General features: G+C 46.8%; 1 protein-coding gene across 2 annotated transcripts in view; it reads right to left on the bottom strand.

Annotated features, from left to right (window-relative positions):
- The window catches only part of LOC143924659 (uncharacterized), an 82,387-nt gene that overhangs the window by 53,552 nt on the left and 16,035 nt on the right, over positions 1-12,800 (bottom strand). The window contains exon 1 of one of the 2 annotated variants that reach the window (XM_077449062.1): positions 11,487-11,505. The exons of the other annotated variant lie outside the window; for it this stretch is intronic. The gene's annotated coding sequence lies outside the window, so the exon portion shown is untranslated. Of the gene's footprint in view, positions 1-11,486; positions 11,506-12,800 lie in introns of those variants that run through there. 2 annotated transcript variants of the gene reach the window in all.

The raw sequence follows: 12,800 nt of genomic DNA on the forward strand, positions 1-12,800 counted from the left end.
TTTTTTGCTTTTATTGGGAGTGCACACAAGTGACACTTTGTTCATGTCACCACCTAGTAGCACGTTGTGTGATGCCAGCCCTACCATGGGTCTCGCTGGGTCCATTAAACCCAGGCGGCATTTTGAGAGGTGCGGCAGAGCCTCTGCTTCTTGAGCCACTTGTTTTTATGCAGAGCTCAGTGGCAGCAAACAGCAGCAAGGCTGTGTGGATTCAAGGAAGGTGGTCAGCGAGGAGGGCAGTTAGACATGTGAGAGCCCAGGAGGGTAAAGAGCTCCACCCCTCCCTGACGACCGAAGATGTGAGCAGGAGCAGGCTCTCCCAGAATGTGGATTCCTCCAGCCTCCTCTCTGCTCAAAGATCAACAGTAAGGCCTGGGCTGGAGGACAGGCTGACCGTGGGCCCAGAGGAAGAGGACAGGTGGGTGGTGGAGGCTGCCAAGGAAGCACAAGGAAGGAGCAGAGCAGTGAGAGCACCTCTGGATCAAGACGAAGACTGTGCACTGCCACCGCTGGCCATGAGGTACTGGGAATCCTACACATACCTACATACGCACACAGAGCGTGCCAGGGGGGGCAGATAGGGACAGGGTTATGTGGTCTGTCTTCCCCTCTCTCTCAACCCTCCACTCTCTCAGCCCCCCGTCTCTTAGCCCCCCTCTCTGTCTCTCAGCCCCCCTCCCTCTCACTTACCCGCTCTCTCTCTCTCTCACACTCCGCCCCTCTCTCAGCCCCCCTCTCTTTCTCACCCTCCTCTCAGTCCCTGTTCCTCTGTCTCTCAGCCCCCCATCTGTCTCTCAGCCCTCCTTCTGTCTCTCAGCTCCTCCTCTCTCTCTCACTCACCCCCTTTCCCTCAACCCCCCTTCTCTCACTTCCCCTTCTTTCTCACTCCCTCCCTCTCACACCCTCTCATGGTACACGTTAATGGATGTGGGGCCTTTTGGTGACCATAATTTTTTTTTGGGGGTAGGGTGCAGCATTTCATTCTTGGACCCAGGCAGCACCATGTCTTGGGCCAGCCCTGTGTCAAGCCTACCTGTGTATTGTGGTAAAATGCAGAAATCACTGCACAGGGCCTCCGTGTTATAGTGCGAACAGGGCACATGGAAAAGAATTGGCATTCATCCAATGCGGAAAACTGACAGTCACTGCACTAAGCGTGAACAACCCGTCTCACCTCTCTTATGCCCTGTACACACGGTCAGACATTCCGACGACAAAATCCGTCTGATTTTTTCCAACGGATTTTGGCCCAAACTTATCTTGCATACACACCGTCGCACAAAGTTGTCGGAAAATCTGATCATTCAGAACGCGGTGACGTAGAACACGTATGACCAGACTATAAACAGGCCAGTAGCCAATAGCTTTTGTCTCCTAATTTATTCTGAGCATGCGTGGCACTTTGTCTGTCGGAATTGTCTACACACGATCAGAGTTTAAACGATCGGATTTTGTTGTCAAAAAATTTTAGATTCTGCTCTCAAACTTTGTGTATCGGAAATTCTGACGGAAAAAAGTCTGATGGATCACACGATCGGATTTTCCAACAACAAGATCCAATCGCACATTTTCCATCGGAAAGTCCGACTGCGTGTACGGGGCATTAGAGTTTACAAGCCAAGAGATATTATGCTGGCATTATCTACATTTAACACTAGAACAAAAGGGTGAACCGCTCCAGGTGGTGTACTGAAGAAAACGCCCTCCTCAAAGTGGAAGCCAGGTGCAGGCTCAGCATGAGCAATATTGAAGAAATGGATTCTTGACAGTCGCACTCCGATAAAAGCCTCCTGCTTCTGTTGTCACATGAACGTTGACTATTCCTTACAATAAAGGCTTTTATCGGAGTGCGGCTGTCCAGAATCCATTTCTTCCTCATTTGTCACTGTCGGGAAGCCTGTCCAGACATGCAGCTGTTGTTGGAAAGAATGCATGTAGACAGGAAGTTGCTGAAATAGCCTGGGGGGGGGCGGTGGTGATCAGCAGCCCTGAGATGGATAAAAATAAAGGTGAACACAGTACTTTATAAAAAGAAAAAAAAGATGGCGATTGTAATAAAACAAACCACCTAGTAGCTAGTAGTATCTAGTTAGGGTTTACACTACTTTCAGTCTTAGAGCTTACATAGCCCCATCATTTATTCTTTCATGTGATACTGATGCACACATGCTTTGTCTTTCAATATGGTTCAATTTAGGTTGTACACATTTATTAATTTTAGAGAAACTCTAAGGCCGCGTACACACGGGCGGACTGTCTGACGGACTTGGTCCGCTGAAACGTGTTTCAGCAGACAATCCGCTCGTGTGTGGGCTTCAGCTGACTTTTTCAGCGGACAGTCTGGCGGACTAAGTCTTTCGGAATTTCCGTAATATTGTCCGTCCAACTTTGGTTTCAGCGGACAGTCCGCTCGTGAGTAGGCAAGTTGGACGGACTAAGTATGGCGCATGCTCAGAAAGGATTTACACGGCCGAAGGTTGCATTGCAGTGTATTGGACGTCGTATTTCTAGTCCCGTCGTACGTGCTGTACACGTCATCGCGCAAGCTTTCAGCGGACTGTCTGTTCATCGTGTGTGGTCAAGTCCGTTCATTCAAAAGTAGGACGGACTGTCTGTCGGATTGTCTGACGGACTTAGTTGGCCAGACAGTCCGCCCGTGTGTACGCGGCCTAAGGCCGCGTACACACGGGCGGACTGTCTGCCCAACTTAGTCCGCCGAAACACATTTCAGCGGACAGTCCGCTCGTGTGTGGGCTTCAGCGGACTTTTTCAGCGTGCAGTCTGGCGGACTAAGTATTTCGTAATTTCCGTAATACAGTCCGTCGGACTCGCATTTCAGCGGACAGTCCGCCCATGTGTGTGCCAGTCCGCCGTACTTTTGAAATGAGCGGACTTTTCCCGCCCGGAGAAAAGTCCGCTCATTTCGAGCGTGTCTCCAGGTAGGCGGGGCTCGCGAAGGAGACGTCGCTGGCCCCGCCGCCTGGTATGGACTTAAAGGGGAACCCCAACGCCGAAAAAAATCGGCGTGGGGGTCCCCCCAAGTCCACAACAGACCCTTGTTCGAGCACGCTACCCGGCCGGCCAGGAAAGGGGGGCGAGCGAGTGCCCCCCCTCCTGAGCCGTACCAGGCCGCGTGCCCTCAACATGGGGGGTGCCTTGGGGAAGGGGGGGCCGCGCGGCCCCCCCACCCCAAAGCACCTTGTCCCCATGTTGATGAGGACAAGGGCCTCTTCCCGACAACCCTGGCCGTTGGTTGTCGGGGTCTGCGGGCGGGGGGCTTATCGGAATCCGGGAGCCCCCGGATACCGGCCCCCCACCCTATGTGAATGAGTATGGGGTACAATGTACCCCTACCCATTCACCTGTGGAAAAAAAGTACCAAAAAAAACACAACACAGGGTTAAAATATTTTATTGCACAGCTCCGGGGGTCTTCTGTCTTCGGGGGTCTTCTCGCCGTACTCCTCCGCTATCTTCTTGTAGCTCTTTTGCTAGCGGAGGAGTCCGGCTTTCTACCTCGCCGCCGGCCTCTTCTCCCGACTTCGGGGGTCTTGTCCCCCTCTTCGGTTCTTCTGCCGGGCCACCGCGCCTTCTTATAGCTCTTTTACAGGCGGTGGCCTGGTCTTCTGTCGCCGCCGTCCCCGCCGCCTTCCGTTCTTCTTCTTCTTCTTCTTCAGGAGATGTTGCCTCGACGATCTCTTCGGCCGGAATGCCAGGGCCGCGCTGCGCGGCCATTTATATAGGGACAATGGGGCGGTGTCACATGGCTTTATGTCACATGGGTTGGTCACATGGTGACCCCGCCCCCTTACGATGTCATAGTCCCCATGTGACATCAACCCATGTGACCAACCCATGTGACATAAAGCCATGTGACACCGCCCCATTGTCCCTATATAAATGGCCGCGCAGCGCGTCCCTGGCATTCCGGCCGGAGAGATCGTCGAGGCAACATCTCCTGGAGAAGAAGAAGAAGAAGAAGAAGAAGAAGAAGAACGGAAGGCGGCGGTGACGGCGGCGTCAGAAGACCGGGCCACCGCCTGTAAAAGAGCTATAAGAAGGCGCAGTGGCCCGGCAGAAGAACCGAAGAGGGGGACAAGACCCCCGAAGTCGGGAGAAGAGGCCGGCGGCGAGGAAGAAAGCCGGACTCCTCCGCTAGCAAAAGAGCTACAAGAAGATAGCGGAGGAGTCCGGCGAGAAGACCCCCGAAGACGGAAGACCCCCGGAGCTGTGCAATAAAATATTTTAACCCTGTGTTGTGTTTTTTTTTGGTACTTTTTTTCCACGGGTGAATGGGTAGGGGTACATTGTACCCCATACTCATTCACATAGGGTGGGGGGCCGGTATCCGGGGGCCCCCTTATTAAAGGGGGCTCCCGGATTCCGATAAGCCCCCCGCCCGGAGACCCCGACAACCAACGGCCAGGGTTGTCGGGAAGAGGCCCTTGTCCTCATCAACATGGGGACAAGGTGCTTTGGGGTGGGGGGGCGCGCGGCCCCCCCTTCCCCAAGGCACCCCCCCCATGTTGAGGGCACGCGGCCTGGTACGGCTCAGGAGGGGGGGCGCTCGCTCGCCCCCCTTTCCTGGCCGGCCGGGTAGCGTGCTCGGACAAGGGTTTGTTGTGGACTTGGGGGGACCCCCACGCTGATTTTTTTCGGCGTTGGGGTTCCCCTTTAAGTCCATACCAGGCGGCGGGGTCAGCGACGTCTCCTTCGCGGGCCCCGCCTACCTGGAGACGCGCTCGAAATGAGCGGACTTTCCTCCGCGTGTGTGGGCGAGTCCGTTCATTTCAAAAGTAGGGCGGATAGTATGGCAGACTTAGTCCGCCGTATTAGTCCGCTCAAAAAGTGCCGTGTGTGGGCAAGTCTGTTCATTCGAAAGTATGACGGACTGTCCGTCGGATTGTCTGACGGACTAAGTTGGCCAGACAGTCCGCCACGTGTGTACGCAGCTTAAATCAGAAAACTCTAAATCTAGAATCAGTTGGGAAGACAGAATGGGCTTGTTAAATCCATACATTCTTTATTGGTAACAAATAATAAATATTCCAGACCTATGAGCACAATCCATAAGAGCTTACTAGTAATGAAAAATCACTAATAAAGACAAATAATGTGACAAATGCACATTATAATTGCAAATAAAAATGATTATACAAGGACACTGCATACAGCACTAGGCAGTCAAATAAAACAAGCCACATTTTATTTAATCTCATCAGATATTCAGAACATGTCTGATCACATACATTATCATACAAGTTTAAATCATCCAATACCTGGACTAGAAAGTGATTTTCTTTTAGACTGTAATGCACACATTTACCTAATGATTTTGGGTGGAATTTTTAACAGAAGAAGTCATTCAATCCACTAACGATCTGCATTTCTTAGAATAAAGTGCAGCACTGAGCTGTACGGCTAGACAATCTTGTTAAACGGGTTGGGTAGCCTAGCCCTTTTTAAATATCTTAAATATCTATATCAAAGGCTTTGGTAGTTATGAAAGCAAATAAAATGTAAACCATTAAAGTCACAATAAAACTGATATCAGACATGCGATTTATTCACAGCGATGTCCCCTCCCCCCCTTCCTCATTCCTAATTGCAAAAAAATGTATTCTGTTTTTTTTGCTTGTTGCAAGGCTGCACTTTTGTCAGCCTAGGTCAGGCCCCACTGCCTCCTGGGATTGCTACATCACAGCTATCCCAGGAGGCAGTGTGTTACTAGTGTATGCATGCTCGCATGTGGCACTATAGTGGCCATTCACCTGAGACCGTTGGCATTTGTGCACATGCATGGGAATCAGTGACTCATACACAGATGTGTCACTGGTCTCTGCCATTACCCACATGCCTGGAAGAGACTGGCAGCACATCTGCACGCTCACCTTTTTTTTTTCCTTTTTTTTTTTTTAATAGAGACACAGAGGAGAGATGGGGGGAGGCAAGTTCCGCTATAAAGTGGTTATAAAGACTAGACATTTTTTACTTTAATGCATTCCCTGCATTGAGGTAAAAAATGTCCCAAGCATTTGTATTGACCACCTTACCCTAAATACTTACCTTGAGTCCTTACTCAATCCAGCACTGTGCTTGTCTTAGCAGCTGTCTTCTCTATCTTCCTGAATTCATAGGACAGAAGCAGCAGTGGGAGCTATTGGCTCCTGCTGCTGTCAATCAAATTCTGTGAGCAGGGAGTGAGGACAAGGCCAAGCCGCACTGTGTATGTCTATGGACACAGGCACCTCGGCTCAGCAGCGAGCCTGCAGGTGTGCCACCATAGAAAGTGGCTTGCTATGGTAGCACACCAAGAACAGGGTTAGCCAAGAGAGCTGGCAGGGGACCCCAGAAGAAAGGGTCCAGGGCTGCTCTGTGAAAGGTAAGTATAAACCTGTTTTGTTATTTTAATAAAAAAAAAAAAAAAGCTTTTACAATTTTACAATCACTTTAACCAGCTAAGGACCAGCCACCGCATGCAGGTTGGCTCTCCTGAGTGAATTGGCGTCATTGTACATCAGCCGCTTTAAGACTACTAGGGGGCGTGTGCCCACAGCATGACGCCAGAGCCTATGCAGTGGTCTGCGGCCACGATGTCCCCCAGCCACCCACGATCCCGCCTGAGAGAGACAGAACAGGGATCTGTCAATGTAAACAGACAGATCCCCGTTCTGTCAGGGGAGGATAGACAGATTTGCTGTTCTTAGTGATTAGGAACAACAATCTGTATCATCCTCCAGTAACTACACTGCCCCCACAGTTAGAAACATCTCCCTAGGGAACACGACCCCTTGATCGCCCCCCTAGTGTTAACCTCTTCCCTGGCAGTGACATTTGTACAGCAATCATTTTTTTATATTTCTCCTTTAAGGCGGCATGGCGGTGGTGGTCTGTCCTATATACAAAGAAAAGGAGCTGCGCTAAGTAGTGACCACACAATATTTGTAGCCAAAAACTGTCTATATGTGTTACTCATAAAATTACCTAATGATAAAAAAACCTATATAATAAATCAAATGAGCAAAACCACAGTGTTATCAAATAAATACAGTGACGTAATATAAAGTTACTACAATAGTTATTGATAATAGTGATATATAATCAAAAAATTCATAAGTTCAAAAATAAAAATAAAAAATAATATAAATATATATGCAAGTCTTTCAATGTCCGTGATTCAATATAAAGGTACTTCCATACACACTGATATGTGAAAGACCGCCACCACATGAACACACTGCAGCTTACCAGAACTCAGTGGTCCCTTATTACAGGGGACTACACAGTGCAACTGGCTATGAACCCAGCCCAAGGTAGTAATGGCGGAACCCGGAACTCCTCAGACAGAATGGACAGCGTCACAGCTTATACAGACTGGTACCAAAAGGTATTCCCCAACTCAGGAGTGATCCACAGTAATCAGATATATTGCGGGTAACCCAAAAGGCAAGTAAAACTCACATAGCATAAAAACCTTTTTAAATTTATTATATCCAAAAAACGGACAAATGAACACTTACAATAAGACGTTCAAATTACAGCATATAGCGAGCCGGCCGGTCTTGCAAACAGCCGTAGCTTCCGGGACGAAGCGTGTAGCGGTGACGTCAGTACGTCGCTCCTCCTCCCTACGCATTTCGTCATCTACAGGACGTCGTCACGGGGCACGGGCGGCGTCCTGACGCACCGCATTATAAACAAGAATTAAAACTAAGCCTCGGTCTGAGTCCTGGGCAACAGACAGTACGTGCCATCTTAACTGATGGCGAACTCGCATCCATAATTAACTATACCAGGGGCAAACTGACTTAATCAAATATCCCTAAAACTGAATACACAAAAATCGAGATGTCCTATGCCTGTTGGACAACAGGTTTATTGAAAGACTGCCACCAAAACAACAGACCAAGGGGTGACAACATTTTACACATACATTGTGCTTCTTCAAGGGTTTTGAAGAAGCACAATATGTGTGTGAAACGTCGTCACCCCTTGGTCCATTGTGTTAGTCCTGGTCTTTCACTAAACCTGTTGGATGGATGTTGGTGTGCAGCAAATTTTTCTCACTTGGTCTACATGTTCACAGTTGCGAGCCGGAGCAAGCACCCAGCCCTTCCTTTTTGGTGGATTATATTACTTACCTGGAGCAGCGACCTGTCTCATTTCTCCTACATACTTTTGCTAATAGCTTAGGGTGACTAGACGTCCCCGGTTTCAGGGGTCAGTCCCCGGACTGAGAACACTGTCCCTGGACCAAGTCTGTCCCAAGTTTTGTTCCCAGATTGGATTTGAACAGGGGCCCAGGCAATTGAAAAGTGCAGAATGAAAAAAAAAATAATAATAATCTGAATTACACACCATCGCTCCACCACTCCTACTAGCTTAGGGGGTTATTTTTTCCCATTATCTGTGTCCCTTTCTGATGATCATGTACTGGTCGGACTATTTCTTCAGTTTCGGGCACATGCCCATTCCACTCCTGTTTGCATGTTCTTCTGCTTTGGCTCAAGTCCCAGGCTTACCTATATGTAAAAATGTCTCAGGGGGGTTTACAACCACTTATCAAAATCAGCGCCCAGCAGCCATGTTATGTGACACACTGTGACAGAGCCATAATAGAGTGCCTGCTGCCTGTGTGTTATCTTAATGCTGATGATCTTAACCAGTTGCCGAGCACCCCATAGCAGGCAGATTTACTGCTACAGGGCGGTGGCGCTGCACAGGATTATATATACTTTCCATCCTGCCAATATATATATATATATATATATATATATATATATATATATATATATATATATATATATATATATATATATATATATATATATATATATATAGGCAGGATGGAAAGTATTCAGACACCCTTACATTTTTCACTCTTTGTTATATTGCAGCCATTTGCTAAAATCATTTAAGTTCATTTTTCTTTCCTCATTAATGTATACACAGCACCCCATATTGACAGAAAAACACAGAATTGTTGATATTTTTGCAGATTTATTAAAAAAGAAAAACTGAAATATCACATGGCTCTAATGCCGCGTACACACGAGCGGACTGTATGGCGTACTTAGTTCGTCATACAATCCGACGGACAGTCCGTCGTACTTTCGACTGAACGGACTTGACCACACACGGATGCACAAACAGTCCGTCGAAAGCTTGCGCGATGACGTGTACAGCACGTACGACGGGACTAGAAATAGGAAGTCCAAGACACAGCAAAGCATCCTTCCGCCGTGTAAATCCTTTCTGGGCATGCGCCATTCTTAGTCCGTCGAACTAGCATACTGACGAGCAGATTGTCTGCTGAAACCAAAGTACGACGGACAGAATTTCGAAAAATCCGAAATTCTTAGTACGCCGGACTGCACGCTGAAAAAGTCCGCTGAAGCCCACACACGAGCGGATTGTCCGCTGAAATGTGTTTAGACGGACTAAGTACGCCATACAGTCCGCTCGTGTGTACGCGGCATAAGTATTCAGACCCATTGTTCAGTATTTAGTAGAAGCACCCTTTTGATCTAATACAGCCATTAGACTTTATGGGAAAGATGAAACAAGTTTTTCACACCTGGATTTGGGGATCCTCTGCCATTCCTCCTTGCAGATCCTCTCCAGTTCTGTCAGGTTGGATGGTAAATGTTGGTGGATAAACATTGTTGGAAGGTAAATCTTCAGCCCAGTCTGAGGTCCTGAGCACTCTGGAAAAGGTTTTCGTCCAGCATATCCCTGTACTTGGCCGCATTCATCTTTCCCATCGATTGCAACCAATCGCCCTGTCCCTGCAGCTGAAAAACACCCCCCACAACATGATGCTGCCACCACCATGCTTCACTGTTGGGACTGTATTGGACAGGTGATGAGCAGTACCTGGTTTTCTCCACACATACTGCTTAGAATTAAGGCTAACAAGTTCTATCTTGGTCTCATCAGACCACAGAATCTTATTTCTCACCATCTTGGAATCCTTCAGGTGTTTTTTAGCAAACTCCATGCGGGCTTTCATGTGTCTTGCACTGAGGAGAGGCTTCCGTGGGGCCACTCTGCTATAGAGCCCCGACTGGTGGAGGGCTGCAGTGATGGTTGGCTTTCTACAACTTTCTCCCATTTCCCGACTGCATCTCTGGAGCTCAGCCACAGCAATCTTTGGCTTTTTCTTTACCTCTCTCACTAAGACTCTTCTCCCCCGATAGCTGAGTTTGGCTGGACGGCCAGCTCTAGGAAGGGTTCTGGTTGTCCCAAACGTCTTCCATTTAAGGATTATGGAGGCCACTGTGCTCTTAGGAACCTTAAGTGCAGCTTAAGTGCAGCAGAAATTTTTTTGCAACCTTGGCCAGATCTGTGCCTTGCCACAATTCTGTCTCTGTGCTCTTCAGGCAGTTCCTTTTGACCTCATGATTCTCATTTGCTCTGACATGCACTGTGAGCTGTAAGGTCTTATATAGGCAGAGGTGTGGCTTTCCTAATCAAGTCCAATCAGTATAATGAAACACAGCTGGACTCAAATGAAGGTGTAGAACCATCTCAATGATGATCAGAAGAAATGGACAGAGTTAAATATATGAGTGTCACTGCAAAGGGTCTGAATTCTTAGGACCATGTGATAGTTCAGTTTTTCTTTTTTAATAAATCTGCAAAAATGTTAATAATTCTGTATTTTTCTGTCAATATGGGGTGCTGCGTGTACATTAATGAGGAAAAAAATGTACTTAAATTATTTTAGCAAATGGCTGCATTATAACAAAGAGTGAAAAATTTAAAGGGGTCTGAATACTTTCTGTCCCCACTGTGTGTGTATATATCTGTATATTTGGAACAAATTTAACCCTTTGATCGCCCCTGATGTTAACCCCTTTCCTGGCCAGTGTCATTAGCACAGTGACAGTGCACATTTTTAGCACTGATCACTGCATTAGTGTCACTGATTCCCACAAAGTGTCACTGATGCCACATATACACGATCAGACTTTCTGGCAGACTAGGTCCGTCGGACCGGAATCCGTCGGACAATTCAATCATGTGTGGGCTCCAGCTGACTTTTTTTCCCCAAAAGTCTGACAGACCTAGAAATAAAACATGTTTCAAATCTTTCCGACGGACTTTAGTCTGGTCGAAAAATCAGTTTGTCTGTATGCTAGTCTGACGGACGAAAACCGACGCTAGGGCAGCTATTGGCTACTGGCTATGAACTTCCTTATTCTAGTCCAGTCGTATGTCATCACATTCAAATCCATCTGACTTTGGTGTGCTTGTGTGTGGCCAAGTCTGTTCGTTTGGAAAGTCAGTCGAAACTCCGCCGAAAGTCCCTCAGGAAGACCGTCGGACCTAGTCCGTCAAAAAAGTCCGGTCGTGTGTATGCGGCATTAGTGTCCGATTTGTCTGCTGCATTATCACAGTCCCGCTATGAGTCACATATTGCCGCCATTACTACTAGAAAAAAAGAATATGTCACCGGATTTCATTTAAAAAAAATCTGGTTACCTTATAATAGGTGTCCCTTGTTACCATCTCAGAAAATTGGGAGGTATGGCACTAGCTTAGCGTGTAGCCCAACAAACTGCTTCTTAGCAACAAATCAGCAACATCCCTTCCCTAGTGATTAAATCACTAGCTACAAATCACTGTCAATCATTGTAATTGGTATCTGCTACAAAATTGCCAGTCTGACATCAGCCTAACACAGCCCTGGGCACATTAAGTTGAAGCAAAGTTAAAAAATAAAAATAAAAAGTTAAAAAATAAAACATGTCTCTTCTGCAATAAAATACATTTATCTGCCTGTTAGCAATTCCCTGTAGAATGTACTGCGCTCCTGCACATGCACCGAATGACGTCATCCTGCTCCAGCCAATCAAAATGGCCGAAGATTGCATCTTGACGAGATTCTGACACCAGCAAAGGAATTTACATGAATCAAACCATTGGAACTAAAGTATTTTAACGTTATCTTTTGAACTCGGCAAGCAATAAGCCCAAGCTTTTTAATCATGGATTACTCATCAATATACAAAACGATATTTAAAAATAAACAATTTACTCTATAAAACAAAATCTGAATGCGGATATCTGATTACCTCTTATAATTTGTATGTACAGCCACAAATGTCCTAGCCCAGAAATCTCTGGTTTGTCTGCAAAGCTTATAAATGTCAGTACAGAGATAAGATAGTTTCAACATCAAGGTCAAGATCCAGGAGACACTTTTAAGATTCATGTGAAACATTTAACATTTGGAGATGTTAAAGGGTAGGACATTTTATGTTTTTTTTTTTTAAGAACTGCATTTGAAAGCGTTTGGCTTTATGCCAGTTATGATGTGCGTTAACATGTTTGAGAAGGGGGAAGACACCGGGGACCCCTGTCTCCATCCGAGGAGTGGATGAAGTAAAGTGTTACAAGTATCTGGGGGTGCACATAGATGATAAGCTGGACTGGAGCAAGAACACTGAGGTGCTCTATAGGACCAGAGCCACATCTATTTTTAGGGAGACTGAGGTCCATGGGACCCGAATTTGAAAAATCAAAAGTCTCAATTTTGAAGGCTTATATGCAAGTTATTGACCCTAAAAGGGGTGTGGGAGCTCAGGTACTGCCCTGGTGGGCATGTATCAATGCAAACATTTTTCTTTTACAGGAGCAGTGAGTTAATGATGCTTAAAGTGAAACAATAAAAATGAAAAACTGTGGGGTCCCCTTAGTTTGCCTGTAAAGTCATGCATCTGTACCGTGTATAGGGCCTGCTGCAAAAAAAAAACCTGACATTTAAAAGAAAACAAAATCACATTTGAATTGCTG

This window comes from Lithobates pipiens, unplaced genomic scaffold (genome assembly GCF_037356315.1).
Source record: "Lithobates pipiens isolate NorthernLeopardFrog02 unplaced genomic scaffold, aLitPip1_a1.2 Scaffold_22, whole genome shotgun sequence".
NCBI lineage: Eukaryota > Metazoa > Chordata > Amphibia > Anura > Ranidae > Lithobates > Lithobates pipiens.